Source organism: Jaculus jaculus, chromosome 9, assembly GCF_020740685.1.
Source record: "Jaculus jaculus isolate mJacJac1 chromosome 9, mJacJac1.mat.Y.cur, whole genome shotgun sequence".
Classification (NCBI taxonomy): Eukaryota; Metazoa; Chordata; class Mammalia; order Rodentia; family Dipodidae; genus Jaculus; species Jaculus jaculus.
Genome location: NC_059110.1, coordinates 57,083,657 through 57,104,471, shown reverse-complemented (window position 1 = coordinate 57,104,471; position 20,815 = coordinate 57,083,657). Strand labels below are relative to the sequence as shown.

At 37.3% G+C, this 20,815-nt stretch overlaps 1 pseudogene; it reads left to right on the top strand.

The window, feature by feature from the left end:
• Positions 1-9,526: 9,526 nt before the first annotated feature.
• LOC101594685 lies at positions 9,527-10,254 on the top strand (annotated as a pseudogene).
• The last annotated feature ends 10,561 nt before the right edge of the window (positions 10,255-20,815 follow it).

The following is a 20,815-nucleotide window of genomic DNA, read 5'->3' as shown; positions in this document are numbered from 1 at the left end:
AACATGTGATTTTTGTCCTTCAACCCGTTTATGTAATGTATTACATTTATAGATTTGCATATATTAAACCATCCCTGCATCTCTGGGATAAAGCCTACTTGGTCAAGGTGAGTGATCTTTTTGATATACTCTTGTATTCTGTTTGCCAATATTTTGTTGAGAATTTTTGCATCTATGTTCATGAGGGAGATTGGTCTGTAATTTTCTTTTTTTGTTCTATCTTTGCCTGGTTTTGGTATCAGGGTGATGCTGGCCTCATAGAAGGAGTTTGGTAGAATTCCTTCTTTTTCTATTTCCTGGAAAAGCTTAAGAAGCAATGGTGTTAGCTCTTCCTTAAAGGTCTGGTAAAATTCAGCAGTGAATCCATCTGGGCCTGGGCTTTTTTTAGTTGGGAGATTATTGATAACTGTTCGGTTCTCCATGTTCATTATAGGTCTATTTAAGTGATTAATCTCATTTTGATTTAATATAGGTAGGTCATATAGATCAAGGAAATCATCCATTTCTTTCAGATTTTCATACTTTGTGGAGTATATGCTTTTATAGTATGTCCCTATGTTTTTTTGAATTTCTCTGGAATCTGTTGTGATGTTACCTTGTTCATCTGTGATTTTATTAATTTGTGTCTCTTCTCTCTTTCTTTTGCTCAGATTTGCTAAGGGTTTATCAATCTTGTTTAATCCTTTCAAAGAAACAACTCTTTGTTTCATTAATTCTTTGGATTGTTCTTTTTGTTTCTATTTCATTAATTTCTGCCCTAATCTTTATTATTTCTTCACGTCTACTGATTTTTGGTTTGCCTTGTTCTTCTTTTTCAAAGGCTTTAAGGCGAAGCATTAGGTCATTTACTTGCGACCTTTCTAATTTCTTAATATAGGCAATTAAGGATATAAATGTACCTCTTAGAACTGCCTTCATTGTGTCCCAGAGATTTTGTTATGTTGTGTTCTCATTATCATCTGACTCTATAAATTTTTTGATTTCCTTTTTGATTTCTTCTTTGACCCATTCATCATTTACTAGTGTATTGTTTAGTTTCCCTGATTTTGTGTATGCTCTATAGCCTTTCTTGCTACTAATTTGTAGTTTAATTCCATTGTGGTCAGATAGAATGCAAGGCATTATTTCAATTTTCCTGAATTTGTTAAGATTTGCTTTGTGTCTTAATATATGGTCTATTTTAGAGAATGTTCCATGTGCTGCTGAAAAGAATGTATATTCTGCAGCCTTTGGATGCAATTGCCTGTATATATCTGTTAAGTCCATTCCTCCTATGACCTCATTTAGTCCAGATGCCTCTCTGTTTATTTTTTCCCAGGATGACCTGTCAATTGATGAGAGTGGGGTGTTAAAGTCACCCACTACCACTGTGTTTGGTGTTATCTGTGACCTTAGTTCTAATAGTGTTTGTTTGACGAATTTGGTGGCCCCCATTTTAGGTGCATATATGTTTAGGATTGTAATGTCCTCTTGTTGGAGTGTACCCTTAATCAATATAAAGTGACCTTCCTTATCTTTCTTCACTAACGTTGGACTAAAGTCTACCCTGTCCGATATTAGGATAGCAACTACTGCTTTTTTTCTAGGCCCATTTGCTTGAAACACCATCTTCCAACCTTTCACCCTAAGGTAATGTCTATCATTTGTAGAAAGGTGAGTTTCTTGGAGACAAAAAATTGTAGGATCCTGCTTTTTAACCCAGTCTGCGAATCTATGTCTTTTCGTTGGGGCATTTTGGCCGTTGATATTAAGAGATATTATTGAAAGGTGTGGATTTATGTTTGCCTTTTTGTGTGTGTGTGGGGGGGTTCTGGTTCTAACTGTGCTCTCTTCTGGTAAATACTATTTGAGTATTGATTGTTTTTTCTAGGTTCCTTATATGGGTGCTTTTCCTTTTCTTCAGCATGGAGGATTCTATCAAGTATTTTCTGTAGAGCTGGTTTTCTCTTCAAATACTCCTTTAACCTGATTTTGTCATGGAATGTCCTTATTTCTCCGTCTATTTGAATGGATAACTTTGCAGCATAAAGTAACCTTGGTTGACAGTTGTTATCTTTCATAACTTGGAATATCTTACACCAACCCTTCTGGCTTTAAAAGTTTGTGTTGAATAATCTGCTGTAATCCTGATGGGCTTACTTTTGTAGATAACTTGATTTTTCTCTCTAACTGCTTTCAATATTTTTTCTTTGGTGTGTGTGTTTGGAAGTTTGATTATAATATGGCAAAGAGAGGTTCTCTCCCGGTTTTGTCTGGCTGGGGTTCTAAAGGCTTCCTGTATCTGTATTGGCACCTCTTTCCCAATTTGGGGGAAATTTTCTTCTATGATTTTGTTGAAGACACCTACTATGCCTTTTGAGTTAAATTCTTCTCCTTCTACTATGCACTGAATTCTAATATTTGATCTTTTCATAGTGTCCCGAATATCTTGAAATTCCCATTCATACTTTTCTATAAGTTTGTCTTTCTCTTTGTTGGCCTGTATTAGATCTGCCACCTGGTCTTCTAGCTCAGATACTCTGTCCTCTCCTTCATCCATTCTACTGGTGAGATTTTCTATAGAGTTTTTTTTATTTCATTAACTGTGTTCTTCATTGCTAGTAATTCTGACTGGTTTTTCTTTATTATTTCTATTTCCTTATTTATGTTTTGAATTGCCTTCTTTATTTCATGAAATTGATGTCCTGCATCTTCTTTTATTCCTTTGATTTCCTCTTTAAGTTCCTCTTTGACTCCTTTGATTTGTTCTCTGACTTCTTTGAACATATTTACAATCATTCTTTTGAAATCTTTTTCAGGCATTTCCTCTAACTCGTTCTCACTCAAGGTCATTTCTAATTCATTAATACTTTTAGGTGGATTTATATCATCTTGCTTTTTAGTGTTTCTTGTGTTGTAATGTATATATTTTTGCATCTTGGATTAAGTTAATGCTTGGATTTTCTAGATAGCTGGGTATTCTTAGCTATATCAGTTGATTTGATGTTATATATTTTCAGGGTAGGAGCTTAAGGTGTTAGATATGGCTCTTAAGACTCTCAGAGTATCTACAAAGGTGCTCCTAGGGGTTGAGTTTCCCTGCTATGGGAGTATTCAAGTTGGCTGAGTGGAATACAACACAGTTAGATTCTAAAAGTTAACTAAACACTGTACCCATTCAGTCAAAAACAGACCCAAGTATGTATGCCAGAGTAGTTATTATAACAACCAGATCCTCTATCAACATAGAGGTTAAGATTTCTGGTCTTTTGAGGGGTCCCAGTCAGCTTGTGACCAAGTGAAACCCTTCCCTGGTGCAAACCCAGTTACCTTGGATGGTTTTGGTCTCAGACAAGTTGCTGCCTGGGTCGTCGGCTGCTGTTCTGATTTCTGGAGCTGGGCACTGGCTTTTCCTGTGGGGCAAGCCAAGCCTGGCAACTGTGGCCCTGTAGATCAGCACCCCCGCTGCTGGAACTGCTGCTGTGAAAACTGCCTCTGCTGGGTCTGTCAGCAGCTTAAGCTGCTGCTGCTGGGCCCACTGCTGCTGTTGCCTCTGTTGCTGTTGCTGCTGTAGCTGCCACTTCTGGAGCCACCTCTGTTGCTGAGGCTGCTGCTGCTGGGTCTGCCACTGCTGCCGTTCCTGGGTCTGCTGCTGCTGGTGCCACTGGTACACGTTCTGGAGCTGCTGATGTTGCTGCCGAACTCTGCTCCTGCTTGGTTCCCGCTGTCGGCTCAAGTTGGTGTGGCCGGGTCCTGGGACCACTGTTCTGTTCGCCGGAGCTGGCCTCAGGCGGTGGCAGAGGGAGGGAGCCGCAGCTGCTCTGGTTCTCTCGCTGTTCCACATGTTCCTCTACCTTGCAGTCTGCTCCTCCGTTGCTCACTGCCGCTCTCCCTTCATGTTTCCTGAGTTGCGGAGAGCATGGTGTGAGGGGAAGCTCCCACACCTAGCTTTTCCTGTGCCTGAGCCGAGTCTGGCAGCTTTCTGGTGTGCCCCGCTGCCGCCGCGGTTGGCGGAGCTGCCGGGCCACTTTTGCCGGCCTGTGCAGGCTCTGGATGCTCTGGATCTCTCCTACTTCTCCGCTGCTGCTTCAATTTCCTGTACACCTCACTTTTTAGTAAAAGTGTGTATTTTGCTGAGTTTTTTGGTCTTTTTTCCCCCCAGGCTGCTTTGGCGTGGTACCTACGCTGCCATCTTAACCGGAAGTCCTCTACCATAGATTTATAAATCATTACTACAAATTTCCCATGTGCTTTTCCAAAAATATGACTAAGAATCCTTCCAAACTCATTCTAAGAGATCAGTATTTCACTTATGCCAAGTGACTATAGTTATAATACAAAAGAAAAAAAAAACACCTCATATGAATATAACAAAAAACATCCTCAGGAATATTTAGACAAACTGAATCCATTTCTATATATATGTGTGTGTTTATGGATCACAATCAATTGCAATTTAATGGAGAAGTGTAATGCTGTATTTTACATGAAAATCAATGTAAACACCCTATCTAGAGATTTAAAGACAAGAATGATGATTAGCACAATATGTGCAGACAGTATGATCTGAAATTTCTTGTTGATTCAACCTCATCAAAAAAGTAGAAATGGAAATGGAAAAATCCTTTCATTTTTTAATTTTGTAATTTTATGTATTTGAGTAGGATTTAAAGGTGATGCTAGATAGGTAGATAATAGAGAGATAGATACAGAGAGAGAAAATTGGCTGCAAACAAATTCCAGACACTTGAGTCACCTTGTGCATCTGGCTTAACTGGGTCCTGGGGAATTGAACATGTGTTCCTTGGCTTTTCAGGTGAATTTCTTAACTGCTAAGCCATCTCTCCAGCCTATAAAAATTCTTACCACTAACTTCACACTTTATGGGAGGTATCTGAATATTTGTAACAAAGATTAGAAATCAAACAAAGCTCACCTCTCCCTTCATTCTTATTCCATGTTGTCCTGGAATTATCAGCCATGCTGACGAGCATCCAAATTAGAAAGGGAAAAAGAAAAGATTATCTTTGTTTGCAGATGTCATGACACACTATAGAGAAAATTGAATAAAATTTCATGAGAACAAGTTTAGAAAGATTGCAGAGTACAACACAGTCCAAAAGCAGTTCTAAGTGCTACGACTACATAATAAGAAAATGAATTTTAGAAAGAATTTTCAGTGGCATAAAGAGCAACACACTTCGGAACAAACTGAAGAAAGTAAGCACAAGATATATATGCACTGAAGACTACCAAAGACTGTTGTATCAAACAAAAGAGAAACAAACTGAAAAGCATCCAGGTTCTTAGATGGGATGATATGAGGATATAAACATGAATACTTCAGAATTTGACTTCCAGATTACACACCATCAATTTAAAAATACTTTTCTGCTTTAAGTACAATTTTCATGACTATAAAACCTTTGGAAGACAATATTGGAAGAAATCATTATGATATCATCTTTTAGAACAGTAAAACAAGTTTTCTTTTTTTCTTGAGATAGGGTCTCACTCTAGCCAAGGCTGACCTGAAATTCACTATGTAATCTCAGGGTGGCCTTGAACTCACCATGATCTCTGCCTCCCAAGTGCTGGAACTAAAGGTGTGTGCCACCACGCCCAGCTACAGGTAGTTTAATATGAAATTTAATGTGATTTCCTAAATAACTGTGGTAAATGGCATTGTCAACCCAAGTTACTAATGCTTGCTTTTATAAATAAATCATACCAGGTAATTTTGAAATTTATTTCACAAAAGTTTGCCTGTATTTAAAAAAAATCTCAATTTATGCTGAAATAAATGATTGATGTGAGGATTACAATAATGAAAAATAAAGTGTGTCCTTGATATGCCAACAATTTAAGATGATTCAATCTTTAAAATAATTAAATCCAAGAAAGTAGAATATAATTATGATTTACCTTTTAGTTTGGGCATTGAGAAAACTTATAAGCAGGAGAGTGTATTCTCTAAGTGACATTTTAAAATAATCTTCAGGGCTGTGTGTTTACTGGGAGATCATGAGCATGCTTATAGAAAGCAAAGCAGCTCTACAGGACTTGTCTTCATCAGATGAGGAGTGGTGTTGACTGATACAGGACCTCAGCTGTTTCTAAGGATCAGATGGTCAGAGCTAATATATTTTAAATACTGGGTAATTATGATGATAGGGATTTTTCCTATGAGATAGTTGAAAGGAGAAAGAAAGCATGTTTTCTTGGAGGTTTTTTAATTGCTCAGTGTTCACAGAGAGATTTTACTTAGTGAAAAATATGGACATGGAAAATATGGGGCTTGAGATTAAACAAGAAAAAAAGTTATTTAAATATATGAAATAAATTATAGGTAACAGGTAAAATGCATAAACTATAATTATAGGAAATGACGAGATAGGTATAGATTTAGAAGATACTGTTGTAAAAAATCATGAAAATATAGAGTGGCCAGACATAGTGGTGCATGCCTTCAATGCTAGCACTTGGGAGGCAGAAGTAGGAGGGTCGCCATGAGTATGAGGCCACCCTGAGACTACATAGTGAATTCCAGGTCATCCTGGGCTAGCGTGAGAGTCTACTTCAAAACAACAAAAACAACAGAAAGAGTGGTAATCTTCACATATTAGAATATATAAAGTCTGTATGACAGAGCAGAAGACAAGGCCGTAGAAGGGTCTATGAACATTCATTAAAGTACAAGAGAACCAGAGGAGCTTGCATCAAACAGGACAAAACACAGGAAGATGAGAAAGACCAACTTAAATCTGCTGACAGGACAAATAATAAATGATTTGAGAAATTTTTGATGTGAGCCCAAAGAAAAAACATATTTCCTCTTGTTGGTAGTACCAGACAGATTGCATGGAGTGAAAAAGTCACACAAAGTGATGTATGTATGGAAAATATAAATTAGAAGTAAAAATCAAAGTCATTCAAAGTGCATTGCCTTGGAAGAATATTGAAGGGATAGAAATGTTGAATAATATTTGTTTCTTTTAATAGAAGAGACCCCAGAATATAATTTAACTAATAGTAAGGATATTTGTGCTTATTAAAGGTAAACAATAATAATAGACTAGAAAATGTCAGTCACTAGACCTAGTCTTTAATGTGTTGTGTTGACAGCGCTAGCTGGAAAATATCTCATGCTTGAAATTTTGTTGGAAAAAATAACTTGTAAGTGAAATGAAAGAGGAGCATGTTACAGTGGCTTCTGTGAAGTTGAAGATGTGAGAATAGAAACACAAAAATTGTGCACACAATTATGAACGAGATGGTTCTATTTTGAGAAAGAAAACAGTATACTGATGGCATTTTGGATTAGCAAGCCACTATATTGTCTTATTAAAAATTTTGAGTTTGAAGGAGTCCATGTGGCAAAGAAAATGTGAGTTCTTTGTAAGTCCTTTGAAGGGTGGCAAGTAGTCAGAATATGAGATGCGGTTTGAGAAATTGATGAGATTAAGACATTTTCAATGTGAGAGACATAGGAAATTTGGGGTCAAGGGAAACATCAGATACAGTACTTATAAAGTTCCTGCCTACTAAATATCACTTAATTAACATGTTTCTTAAGCCCACTGTGAAGAATTGCTTTAATTGTTTTTATATACATTTTACTCACTAATGTTCATTTCTTCCAGGTAAAAATATAAAATATCATTTGTAAGTCCAGCAAGACCTGAGAGATCTATACAAATTATGGAAAGTGTCATTCCTGGATAGGCATTGGAGCAGGAGAGGCTTGCCCTCAACCTCTTCTGACACAATTATTGACTGAACTAGTACTGACAAGCTCAATACATAGGGCTCTTGGAATATTGCCTCTTGAACTCTCATAAGTTCCTGTGTAAAATAATCAGTGATATGCTCCCTGGCTGATTTTATTTGTAGAACCTACTTAGAGACAGATGTTAAATTTGGGGGACCACACAGGTTTGGTTTTACTCACTTCCCAAACATGTATGGACTTGCATTCAAGCTTCAAACTTCCCCAAATATACTTTTGACCTCCAAGGCCTGAAAGTCTTAATGTATCAGACTGGCAACCTCTGAATGTTAGCTGTGAAAAGAACTACAGGGACTGAATCCAGAAGACATTTTAAAAATAGTATTAGAAAGCTCCTATGGTTTAAATATCAATGTAATATGGGGAAAGAAATTTAATGTAAAGTTTATGTCAAGATTGATGATATTCTTATTTTAAATACTTTGATAGAAAGATTTTGTCATTCAAGAGAGAAAAAATGAACAACATGTTTATGAGAGAAGACACTTTTTTTGAAAAACAGGTTTTGAAATCATGAAATCATTAGCACTGTGAAGCATTGGAGATAATTTACAAAAAGGGAGCTCGTTGACAAAAATGGATTAATTTTTAAATCTACCATTTCAGATTACATAAGTTTGTTGATGAGAATTTCCTTTTCTTAAAATATCAGATTCTCAGTAAGACATTGCTGAGAGCAGTAAAATCAGTATTTGAAAGCCATGTGAAGCAGAAATCATGGTTGGTCCTAGATGCATTTATAATGTATAATGTATAAATGTGGTAGGTTTGGATGGAGGTTCTTTTGAAGAAATATCCATAATCCAAATCTGTCATTATGTTTCTTAGTCTTCAAAACATGATTTCTGACTCAAAATGAAATATTATTAGATATTCTATAAAAAGAAACAAGATAAAAATGACATTAAAGGTAGTGGTATGCAGCGAGTCACCAGTAAGATTCCCTGAGCACCAAGAGCTAGCTAAGAAAAGAAATGACTTGCTAAGACCGAACATTTTCTTGAATGAGGCCTCCTCAGAAGCATGGATGACCCAGTTATCCATGCCCCAAAATCCTGCTCAAGGAACAGAAGCTATTACAAGTTCAGATTGCAAATGGTCTGAGTTATTATAAGTGTCCTTCAAAACATTGATACGTGTGTACTGTCAATTCTTAAGAGAAAACAAGTAAGTGATTGATGTCTAGAGGCAGGTTGGGAGGGTAACTGAGATGTAGTAAATATTATAGCACTTGCTGTGTGGGGTGTTACTGGTAACATGTGCATGTGTAAAAACCTTAACTGAATCATACTCAGCATCTGTGGATCTTAGGGGAGTCACTCTTTAACGAAATTTAAAAATTAGTGTGAAGCAGAAGCTAGGTTATAGTTCTAGCAATCTGAAGTTCAGACTGCATACTACAAATTCCAGGCTGCCCTGGAATACTCTGGAGCCAGTGGGGGAGGTGTTACACATTTGAGAAACAGAGAAAGAGCCACATAGAAGCAAAGAAATAAAATGGGTGTTCCAGGTCCTCTAGCTATTGTAAAGGAAATCCAGACACGTGTGCCACCTTGTCCATCTGGCTTATTGGGTACTGGAGAAATGAATCTGGGTCCTTAGGATTCACAGGCAAGTACCTTAACCACAAAGCCATCACTCCAGCCAATAAAGAAGTTTGAATAAAGTAGCAGAGGACTTGCAGGACCAGTGAGCACACTGGAACTCTTATAAAGCTTTGTAGAAATCAGCCTGTGTAAAATAGTTGTCTATAAAACAATGAATAATACAAGAACTTCACTTGATATTAAAGAGTACCTGGATAGAGAAACACAGAAGAATCCACCACTAACCCTGGGAGACTAGCAAGAGAAGCCGGTAACCAGTCAAATTGCACTTACCAAAGAACAAGACACCAGCTATTAAAGAAACATTTTGGTCATTTTCTTGAAGGAGAGAGTGGACTGAGGGTATTTTTTCTTTGTGGAAAAGCAGTTGAGATGAAATGGTTTGCAGACTGGGGACACAATGCAATTTGTGGAAATCAGTGAACTTGCACTACAGGAATTTTTTGTAGAATGGAAACCTTCCTACTCAGAAGACCCAATTATCAAAGTTGCTGGTGCCAAAATATTTAAGAGTTCTTCAGGGACTATGTCATTGTACTGTTGCAATATTTTGGATCTTCCTGGGACAAACACTGGCAAATTTGACAGGATATGGGATAGAGGAGCATTAGTGTCCATCAACCTAGGTGATCACGAACATTATGTGGATGTCATGCTATTCCTGATGAAAAATGGGTTTCAATATGTCAGGTCTATTTATTCTTATGATCCAACAAAACATACAGACCCACCGCTTTATGTTTCAGACACTGAAATTAAAGTTATTTGGTACACAATGCAGGATTCATTACTTGGAGATTGTAAATGCTTTTGAAGAACAACATAAAAGTTGGTGAATTGACTACATTTTTTGAGAAATTATATCTACTTACAGAATAGTGAGAACATCAAAATGTTTGTGAGAAACTAAATTTATGTTAAGGCTTAAAAATGTCATTAATGAATTTTTCATTTTTTTAATGCATCATATACATCTTTGTGCAAGATGCAACTTTTTAGATGAAATCACATACTAAAATGTTAAAGTAAACTCTTGAAGAGGAATATATGATCAGGGGCCAAATATTAAATACCCAGATGGGGATAAATTTATTATAGGAACATTTTTTCCTCTGTAATTAAAAGAAAAATGTGGGCTGGAGAGATGGCTTAGCGGTTAAACGCTTGCCTGTGAAGCCTAAGGACCCCGGTTCGAGGCTTGGTTCCCCAGGTCCCACGTTAGCCAATGCACAAGGGGGCGCACACATCTGGAGTTCGTTTGCAGAGGCTGGTAGCCCTGGCGCGCCCATTCTCTCTCTCCCTCTATCTGTCTTTCTCTCTGTGTCTGTCACTCTCAAATAAATAAATAAATAAAATTTAAAAAAATAAAAAAAAATAAAAAAAGAAAAATGCAATGCTTATATTACTTAAAATATAAAAAACATATTTACTATGAAATTTAGAATCACTCAAGAAGTGCAGTATTTAATGGTATTGGAAATAATACAAAATTATTAAATATTACATTTTACTATGAACTGTAATAAAAATTCCAATACTCCTTTTCATGTTTCTACATATGGAATTTTATATGTAACAGAATCAAGAAATATAAGAAAAAATTAGGTTAACCTATATGGAACAAATTATTTTTCTAATTATAAAAATAAAGTTTTTTAAAAAAGGTAAAAAAAAGTATATCAGAAATGCTCTTGTTACTTGGAACCAGAAGATGATGTCGACCAGGCTGGCTTGAAATTCACTATGTAGCCAGCCACGCATTATCTCAAACTCATGATTCTCTTGCTTGTGGTTCACATATGCTAGGATTACAGGCACCAGTCATGATGCACATCTTTAGAAAGGAAATGTTATGGATTATTAAGTTTATTTAGGGACAAACCACAAATTGTGGAACTTATTTAAAGATAATTGGGGTCTAGGAAGCAGGCTAGAGCAGAATTATGAATACATGGGAAGTAGGAAACAAACACCCATATGGAGAACACTGTATAGTTTATAAAGCTCATTTAAGAGAGATAGAGGTTTTTATTGAAAGACTTGAGTAGATCCACAAGAACATGGAAGATAGAACCTATTACTAGCAAAGTGTTAGAATTAATTTATCTGGAAAAACTGGACAGAGGAGAGAGTAATCACATGTTAATAGTAATGTGATTGTTTGGATATTATTTTTAAACTAATAAGATAAAAACTGCTATCTTTCTAATTAGGTTTGACTATGCTGTCTTAATATACAATTTGATGCTTTAAAAATTAGACTTTCTTTAATTACTATCTAGTATTATGAATCACTCTGAACTATCATTAGGAACATTTAACTTCAGTGATATTGCATCTTATTTTACTCAAGATGATGTCTGCACAAGTAAAACTTAAGGATAAGATTAGTATTTCCTTAAAGTCAGAGTTTTGCTATAAAGTTGACCTTTAAAAGTCTCATTTTGTTAGGTACACATCGTTATTCAAAATTGGTCACAGGTTTCTTCTTTTCAGCAAGCAAAGGTTGATGATGAAACTATCTAGAAGCTTTGTTCAGGTCAAAAATTCAGACCTTTGTTTATCAAATTTGGAATTCTAAAGGAGGCATACATTGTTTCTGCTGCTGCATTTTATTTTAATGCAGAGCAACTGAACACTAACATAATTAGTGCAATATCTCATTTACAAATATGCACCTTATGTCATAAGAAAAAGCAACACATTTCCCACAACTTGAATTATTTGAATAATAATTGCTGTGAGGGGGCTGGAGAAAAGACTTAGCAGTTCAGGCACTTGCTTGTGAAGCTGAAGAACCCAGATTGGACACCTCAGATCCCAGGTAAGCCAGACACACAACGTTATGAATGCACAAGGTCATATATGTGAACAAGGTAGCACACATGTCTGGAGTTTGATTGTAGTGGGTGAAGGCCCCGGCTTGCCAATTCTGTCACTCTCAAACACTTACTTTCTCTCATAAAAAGGCCAATTTGTTGGGCTTATCTCACACACATATATATATGGCTATAAGGTTAGGAGAATGGCCATTGTAACTACAGATATTTTTTTACGTTTTTAGTCAATAATTTCCCTATGGAATCCTTTATCAACTTGCCTCTACTACAGAGTGCATATTTTGAGGTAAGAACATTCATTCCCCCCCAAAATCAGTAACAACAAAACAACAACAAAAAATGGACTCCATGGAGTATTGTTGTATTTTAATGTTTAAAATCCATAACAAATACCTAGAATAAATTGTCTTAGGGCTTAGGTCTAACAAAAGCTTCCAGAAATGGTTTTAGAAATCTCAAACATATATCACACTGCTCTTGCATATAATATCTAGGTTTCACATTTTCAAAATTAAAGTCCAAATGGTATTTATTTTACCCAGGAGAGTTTCACTACATTTCCATAGATAGTTTAAATTTATGTCAAGACAAACATTTTTTCAAAACACCAGCCCTATAGTAACATGAACTTGGTAGAAGTCTAGAATGCAAGTACACACTCAAATAAATTAATCGCATTCTTCAGGACAAGTTATAATTTGCACTTCACAATTTCTAAGGTTTTTACAAAGGCTCATATATAATGACAGTTCTATGTCATACGGAGACCACATCTCCAGCACTCTGGAACTGTTGGTAAAAAAGTTCTGCAATGAACCATACTTTGACTTCATCCATGTTTGCACTAGTATTCTGTTTGAGATTTTGTGGTTGGCATCATGGACAAATGCTTGTATTATTTAATGTGAATGACTTGCTGATTCTAGAAAAGCCAAAAATATTTCTTGACACTTTGTGGTCATTATTATTGATGGGTATCAAATGTATAGAAAATTACTTAAAAATACATGCATGCCCAACTTAAAATATATTGTCACCGTCACTAGGTATTGTCTAACTCATCAATGATAAAATTTTGTCAAATCCAACCATCCATTCAAAGGCTTCATCTTATTGTACCACATGGTTGCACCACCTCATAAATTTGAAGGTATGTTTATTGAACTTCCTTTGCACTTAAATATATATTCTGATATGTTGTTCTCATTACTTCAATTAATTTACTTGTCTTTCATTTTTCCTTTCTTCCCTCATTCCCTCTATCCCTCTTTCCTTTCTTTCTCTCTACAGATAGTTCTTTATTTTTTTTTCTCTTTTCTCTCTTCTTATTACTGTTAGGGCAGTGGAACACACTCATCATATCCATTCTGTTCCCTTCCTGCAGCTCTCTGTGTGTCACACAGCATAAACATTCTGTTCCTGTTCCCCAATTCTCTCTTTCGCTCTTTCTTCCCTCCCTTCCTTCATGACTTATCTTTCAATTTTTCTTCTTTAAGTTTCAACCCAGCTTTATTTATACATAAGTGAATTCCAAACTTATAGCCTGATATTCATGACATGCTAAGCTGAAGAATTTATAAGTAAGGGACCTACTGTCATTTGCTGCTGGGTGTTCTGAATATATTTGAAACAACTCTGTTGGAAATGAACTCTCACTCAACCCTCACCATGACAGAATTCACCATATAAGCAGTTGCTAAAACCAATGAAATTTTAATTTTAATTTTTACTTTTATTCTCATTTGATTTTGACAAACCAATTTTATTGTAGTTGACTTTGTAGTAGATATGAATAGAAAAATATATGTAAATATAAATATTTGTAGATATAAATATATGTAGATATAAATAGAGATACACATTTTGAAGTAGGTACATATTATGGGATGGCTCAATCAAATTAAAGTAGACATGATGTGTATGTATTTGTGAGAAGAAAAAATTTGATTCTGATTTTCAAGCATTCAATATATTTGTATTAACTATACTGTCCATGATATACTGAAGATCTCTTGAACATGTTTCTTCTAACTGCAATATTATGTCTTTGGACCAAAATATCCATCATTTCTCCATACTACATAGTAACTACCACTATTCTTCCTGCTTCTGTGAACTGGGAATTTTCACATTGCATATAAAAATGCATGGCAATATCTGTCTTGATTTATTTAACATAATACCCTCCAAATTCATTTATATTATTCAAATTATTTCAGAAATTTATTCAATAAATAATGCTTAAAATAAGTTCATAGCATATCAGTTTTAAAGCATGAATAGTATTATAAGGCAATGTGATTTTTTAATTTTTAATTTTTTGTATTTTTAATTAGATATGGACATATTTGGTATGTAAACAACACAAGTTGGTACCATTCTTTTTTTTTTAATTTTTTTTGGTAATTTTTGTTTATTTATTTGAGAGAGACAGAGAAAGAGAGGGAGAGAGAATGGGCACGCCAGGGCCTCCAGCCACTGCAAACGAACTCCAGACGCATGTGCCCCCTTGTGCGTCTGGCTGACGTGGGTCCTGGGGAGTCGAGCCTCGAACCGGGGTCCTTAGGCTTCACAGGCAAGGGCTTAACCGCTAAGCCATCTCTCCAGCCCAAGTTGGTACCATTCTATCCCTCTTTCTTACCCCTTTTCTGAAGAGGCCTTACTCACTAGGGATACAGGTCAACCTCATGGGAATTGTGGGTCATGCATTATGAGGGGAGAGGCAATGTCTCTGTGCAAAATGTTCCAGCTTGTGGCTCTAACAATCTTTCTTCCCCCCTCTTCTGCAAAATTCCCTAAGCCACACTAGGAGCATTTTAAGTCTAGTTCAGTGAGGTGCACTGTGGTAGTTTGATTCAGGTGTCCCCCATAAACTTAGGTATTCTGAATGTTAAGTTACCAGTTAATGGAAATTTGGGAATTAACACCTCCTGGAGGGAGTGCATTGTTGGGGGTGGGATTACGAACATTATAGCCAGTTTCCCTATGCCAGTGTTTGGCATACTCTCCTGTTGCTGTTGTCGACCTGATGTTGGCCAGAGGTGATGTCCACCCTCTGTTCATGTCATTTTCCCTGCCATCATGGAGCTTCCCCTGGATCCTGTAAGCCAAAATAAATCCTTTTGACTGCAAGCTGCTCTTGGTTGGATGGTTTCTACGAGCAATGAGAACTTGACTGCAATAGGCACTTAGGAGCCCCTGGATCTTTGGTTTGGTAAGTGTTGAGTGTCCTCAGTGTCTATCTTCATCACACTTGGGCTGATATCAGATTCATGAAAAAAGTAGTACCCTTGTTCATTTTCCCAGTTACTGAGTGGTTTCAGGTGGGGCCCAAGCAGAGTGCACTGGGTAGTTTATTTTCTCAAGTTTTGCTCCCATCTGAAAAAGAGACACAGATTCTCCAATGCAGAATGAAGTCAATGAAGTCAGTACCAGTTAAATAGGATAACCATTATTAATTTTCAGAGAATTTAAAGGGTCCCCCTCTTATAGCACAAGGTTAGTGGAAACTTGACAATGGAAAACAGAATCATTATCTGGATATGATTCTGACTTGTTTCTCAGTTCCAGATATGGTTTCCTTTTCACTGAGTGGATTTGCTAGCCAATCCAAGAACAGTTGGTTACCCACCATGGCTGTGTGCCACTATTACACTGTGTGAGCATCATGCTAGGTTGTTTGCTTCTGAATCACTTAGACTTTGAGTTACTTGGACAGATTTTGGTTACTTTACCTCAGTAGCTCATGTAGCACCTTCCAGCACTAAATGGGCTAACTATCTGGGGACTGGCTTTCCTCTGGATTCCAATCAGGTATCTCTATGGCCCATGCCAACAGCATATGGTGTCTTCAGTAGTAGGGTCTTACCACTAGCCTTAGGTGGGTAATCAAGTGCTCTGTCAGAAGTCTGTCTTGTTTGTTTTGGAAGTTGTAGTAGGTCTTTCTGATCAACAGATCCTTGTAGATGTAGACCATATCTTGGTACATCACCAAGCCATCACCAAGGGAAAAGGAAAAAGAAAAAGACAGAGAATAATGAGAAACAGGAGCAATTTAAGGTTAGGTTTTGTCTGACCCTTTCAGGGCCCTTTTTTTCTGGTGATCCCACTAAGCTATTGATGGTTCCACCTTTCAGTCTGACTTCTAGGATGTAGGATTCTATGGTAACAATTAAATTTGGGTTTAATTTTGTGTTTCCCCCAAACACCTTTCCCCTAAGGCCTACCGTCCCTATTGTCCAAGCCATGAGATGCTATTTAGGGATGTCAGCAACTCTGTCTGATCCACGTTATGAACCACAGATGAGTGAGACCGTGGGATGGTTGTCTTTCTGTAATTGTGTGAGTTCACTTAGAATGATCTCTTCCAAGTTTGACAAATTTTCTACAAATCTCAATGTGTCATTTTTTTCTTACTACTGAGTATACCACATCTTGTTTATTCATTCTGCCAATGATGAGCACCTAGGTTGATTCCAGTTTTTAGCTATTAGGAATTGAGCAGCAATAAACATTGTTGAGCAAATATCTTTGAACTGAAATGTGGAACCTTTAGGGTAAATGCCAAGTAAGTGAATATCAGGGTCTGTTAGCAACTATATTCATCCTTTTCAGGAGTCTCCATATTGATTTCAAATAGTGATTATATCAGCTTACATTCCCACCAACAGTGAATGAAGGTTTCTATTCGCCTACATCCTCACCAACATTTGTTTTTGTTTGATTTTTTAATGTTTGTTATCCTTACTGAGGTAAGGTAGAATCTCATACTTGCTTAAATTTGCATTTCCCTAATGGTGAGCAATGTTGAACATTTCCTTAACTGTATGTTATCCATTTGTAATTCTTCCTCTCAGAACTCCCTATTTAATTCTCTGCCCCACTTTTGGAGTGGTTTATTTAATATTAGGCTTCTATCCATGGTATAGCTGGTAAAGATTTTCTCCCATTCAGTGGGGAATATATTGGCTCTGTGCAAAAGCTCTCTGGCTTCATGAGATCACATTGGTTGAGTACATGTTTAATTTCCTGGGCTACTGGGGTTTTGTTTAGCAAGTAACTTCTCAGTCCTATATCATGGAGAGTGCCTCTCATTTTTTCTTCCAGTACTAAAAGAATTTCAGGTCTTATATTGACGTCTTTAATTCATTTGGACTTGATTTTTGTGTAGGGTGAAATGAGTGGGTCTAATTTCATTTTTCAACATATGGTCATCCAATTTGTCCAACACCATTTGTTGAATATTGTGGGTCCCTGGGCTCTTGGGCCAGCCATGGTCCCTCAAAGCTGTCCCAGGCAACCAGGGAGGTGAGTGCATGAAAGTAAAAGACTTCCAAGAGATACTTTTGGTGAACAGCACTCTTGGTTTATTGTCATGGAAATGCATTTATAAGCAGTTGATGATGGGAAGAAGTCCCTAAGGGAATTGGGGGGGGGGGTTAAAGGTTGCTAGCCTATGCCTAGGGCATTCTTTCCAGAACATAGGGATCAGGACTGGTTGATAAGGAGTTTCCTAGGCAACTAGCCACAGGTCCCAGGGCTATGGGCAAAGCTTAAGTTCAGGTGTGCCAGGCTTGGAGAAGGAGTAGAATAGCCTTCTATATTCTGGGAGTCCTTAGCCATGCCTGATAGCTCAGGCCCCTCATCTGAAGACTAGCCTGTGCCTGGCAGTGCCCAGACAGATGCTGTCTTTTCTTCAGTCTAAATTACTGGCACCCTTGACAAAGATCAAGCAGCTTTAGTTACTTCACCTAAGGCCTGGGTTATCAATTCTGTTCCATCGGTCCATATTTCTGTTTATATTCCAGTACCAGAGGATCCCCCCTCCCCCAAGAATGTTTGCATATCTGAGGCCTTTTGGCCTTCTGCCATATGAATTTTAAAATCAGTTTTTTCAATCTCTGTGAAAAATGATGCTGATATTTTTATTGTTACTACATTGACTCTATATCGCTTTTGTTAGAATTGCCATTTTCACAATATTAATTCTATCTATCCAGTATCATGGGAGGACTTTACATCTTCTCAAGTCCTCCTCTATTTCTTTCTTGAGTGGCTTTATGTTTCATTGTAAAGGTCTTTCACGTCCTTGGTTTGTTTTATTCCAAGGCATTTCATTTTTTTGTTGCTATTGAAAATGGGACAGCCTCACTGATTTCTTTCCCTGTACATTTGTCATTTGCATAGAGAAAAGCTACTGATTTTTGTGCCTTGATTTTGTTGAGCCCTATTATTTCCCTGTTGATTTTCTGCTTGGACAATCTGTCTATTAGATAGATATTAGATAGTGGAGATTTGAAGTCTATGATTGTAATGGTGTTGGTGTTTATTTCTCTTTTATTGTTGAATAGATTTTGTTTTATAAACTGAAGTACACCTATGTTTCATGCATATATATTTATGATTGTGAGGTGTTCAAGTTGCATCATTCCTTTGATGAGTAAGAAGTGGCCTTCTTTGTCCTTTTTTATTACTTTTGGTTTGAAGTCTATTTTATCAAATATTAATATAGCAACACCTGCTTGTTTTTTATTTCCATTTGCTTGGAATATCATCTTCCAACCTTTCACCCTGAGGAAGTGTCTATCTTCAGTGGTGAGATGGGTTTCTTGAAGACAGTAGATAGAAGGTCGAATTTATTTATTCTGTCAATTTCTTCTGACTTGTCTTCCAGGTGAGAGGTTCTGCTTCCACATGAATAACTGTTGGTAAGTGGTTCTAGAGAGGATTTTATAATTTCTATTTGATTTTTTTTCTGTTGTATTTTGCATCATGTACATGTCTTTTTTGAGATATGATTTCAATTCGAGTTCTGATTTTCTTGATGTTTCCTGTAGTTCATTCTAATATTTGATCAAGTTTTCATTAAGTTTAATCAACTAGTTGTGGTTATCTTCCATTTCTTGGCTTAACTTCATATGTCTCTGGAGTGTTCTTATGTTTTCTTCAATCAAGTTAATCCTATTGCCAAAGCTGAACACTAGGAGACAATTCTGTTCAATTCCATTAATAATACTGTTGGTTCTTTGATGGTTTCTTCCAGTTCAGTGATTATTTTTTAATCAGGGTCTCATTGATTGTTGTGCTTTTATTTTGAGAATGAATTTCTGTTGATTTCTCCATGATTTCAGTGGAGCTTCCATTGTAGGACTAGGCAACCTTGATGAATATCTCTCAGTTGTTTGACTTTCATAAGCTTTTGTGCATTGTTGTTTATCCATTTCAGAAAGACTCTATTTTACTGAGGAGAAAGCAAGTTTTTGTCCCTTGGCTCATGCACCCTCTGGTTCAGATGAACAGGGACATTGTTACTCAGTTGCCAGTCAGGACACCAGAGCAAAAGGCCTGATTCCACAGCTTACACAAGGACTAGGCCTCTCAAAGAAAGGCACAGTGGGAGCTACCAGGACCAGGGGACTGGGAGGAGCTAAGAAGGAGAGGTTTGGCTTACTCACTCCACACTGCACACTATCAGCACAGGGAACCCAGACCAGTGAGGTCAGAAGTCTCCATAAACAGTGGTCTGCCTTACTCACTACAGACTATTTTGCCTGCCCACACACAGATCAGTGTAGGGATCCCAGACCGTGGAGGTGGAATGAGCCCAGAAACAGCAGTCTTGCATACTCACTACAGATTATGGTGTCTCTCCTCACACAGACAAGTGTAGGGAACCCAAAACAGGGAGGTGGGAGGACCTTGGAAACAGAAATCTGGCCTACTCACTCCAGACTGCAGTGCCAGCCCACACAAAGTCTGCACAGGCAACCCATATAGGGGAGGTGGGAGAAGCTTGGAAACAGTGGCCTGGCCTACTCCAGACCACCACACCCACCTGCCTGCACACTGTCTGAGCAAGCAACCTGGACCAGGGAGGTGGATAGTTTTTTTGTTTTTTTTTGTATTTTTAAATTTTTTTAAAAAATAATTTTATTTATTTACTTGAGAGAGGGGGAGAGAGAAAGAGAGAGAGGGAGAGAGAATGGGCACAACAGGGCTTTCAGCCACAGCAAACAAACTCTAGATGCAGGCACCACCTTGTGCATCTGGCTTAGGTGGGTACTGGGGAATCGAACCAAGGTCCTTTGTCTTTGCAGGCAAGCACCATAACCAGTAAGCCATCTATCCAGCCCTATATTTTGTATTTTTAAAGGCAGAGTCTCATTATAACCAAGGCTACCTGGAACTCACTTTGCATCCCAGGCTGACACTGGACTCACATCAGTCTTCCAACCTATTTCAGCCTCTGATTGCTGGGTTTATAGGTGTAAACCACCCTACTAGGTTCATCATCAATAGTATTTAATATCTATATACACCCATTCTTTGTTTGTCTATTGATGGATACTTATGTGTCCATATACTATGACTGTGATATCTTCCACATATTTATTTATTTGATAGATAGAAAGAAAGAGAGAGAGAGAATGGCCAAAGCAGGGCCTCTAGTCACTGCAAATGAACTCCAGACACATGTACCACCTTCTGCATCTGGCTTATGTGGGTCCTGGGGAATTGAAAACATGCATCCTTTGGCTCTTCAGGCAAATGACTTAACTGCTAATCCATCTCTCTATCTCTTCCATATAATATATGGATAT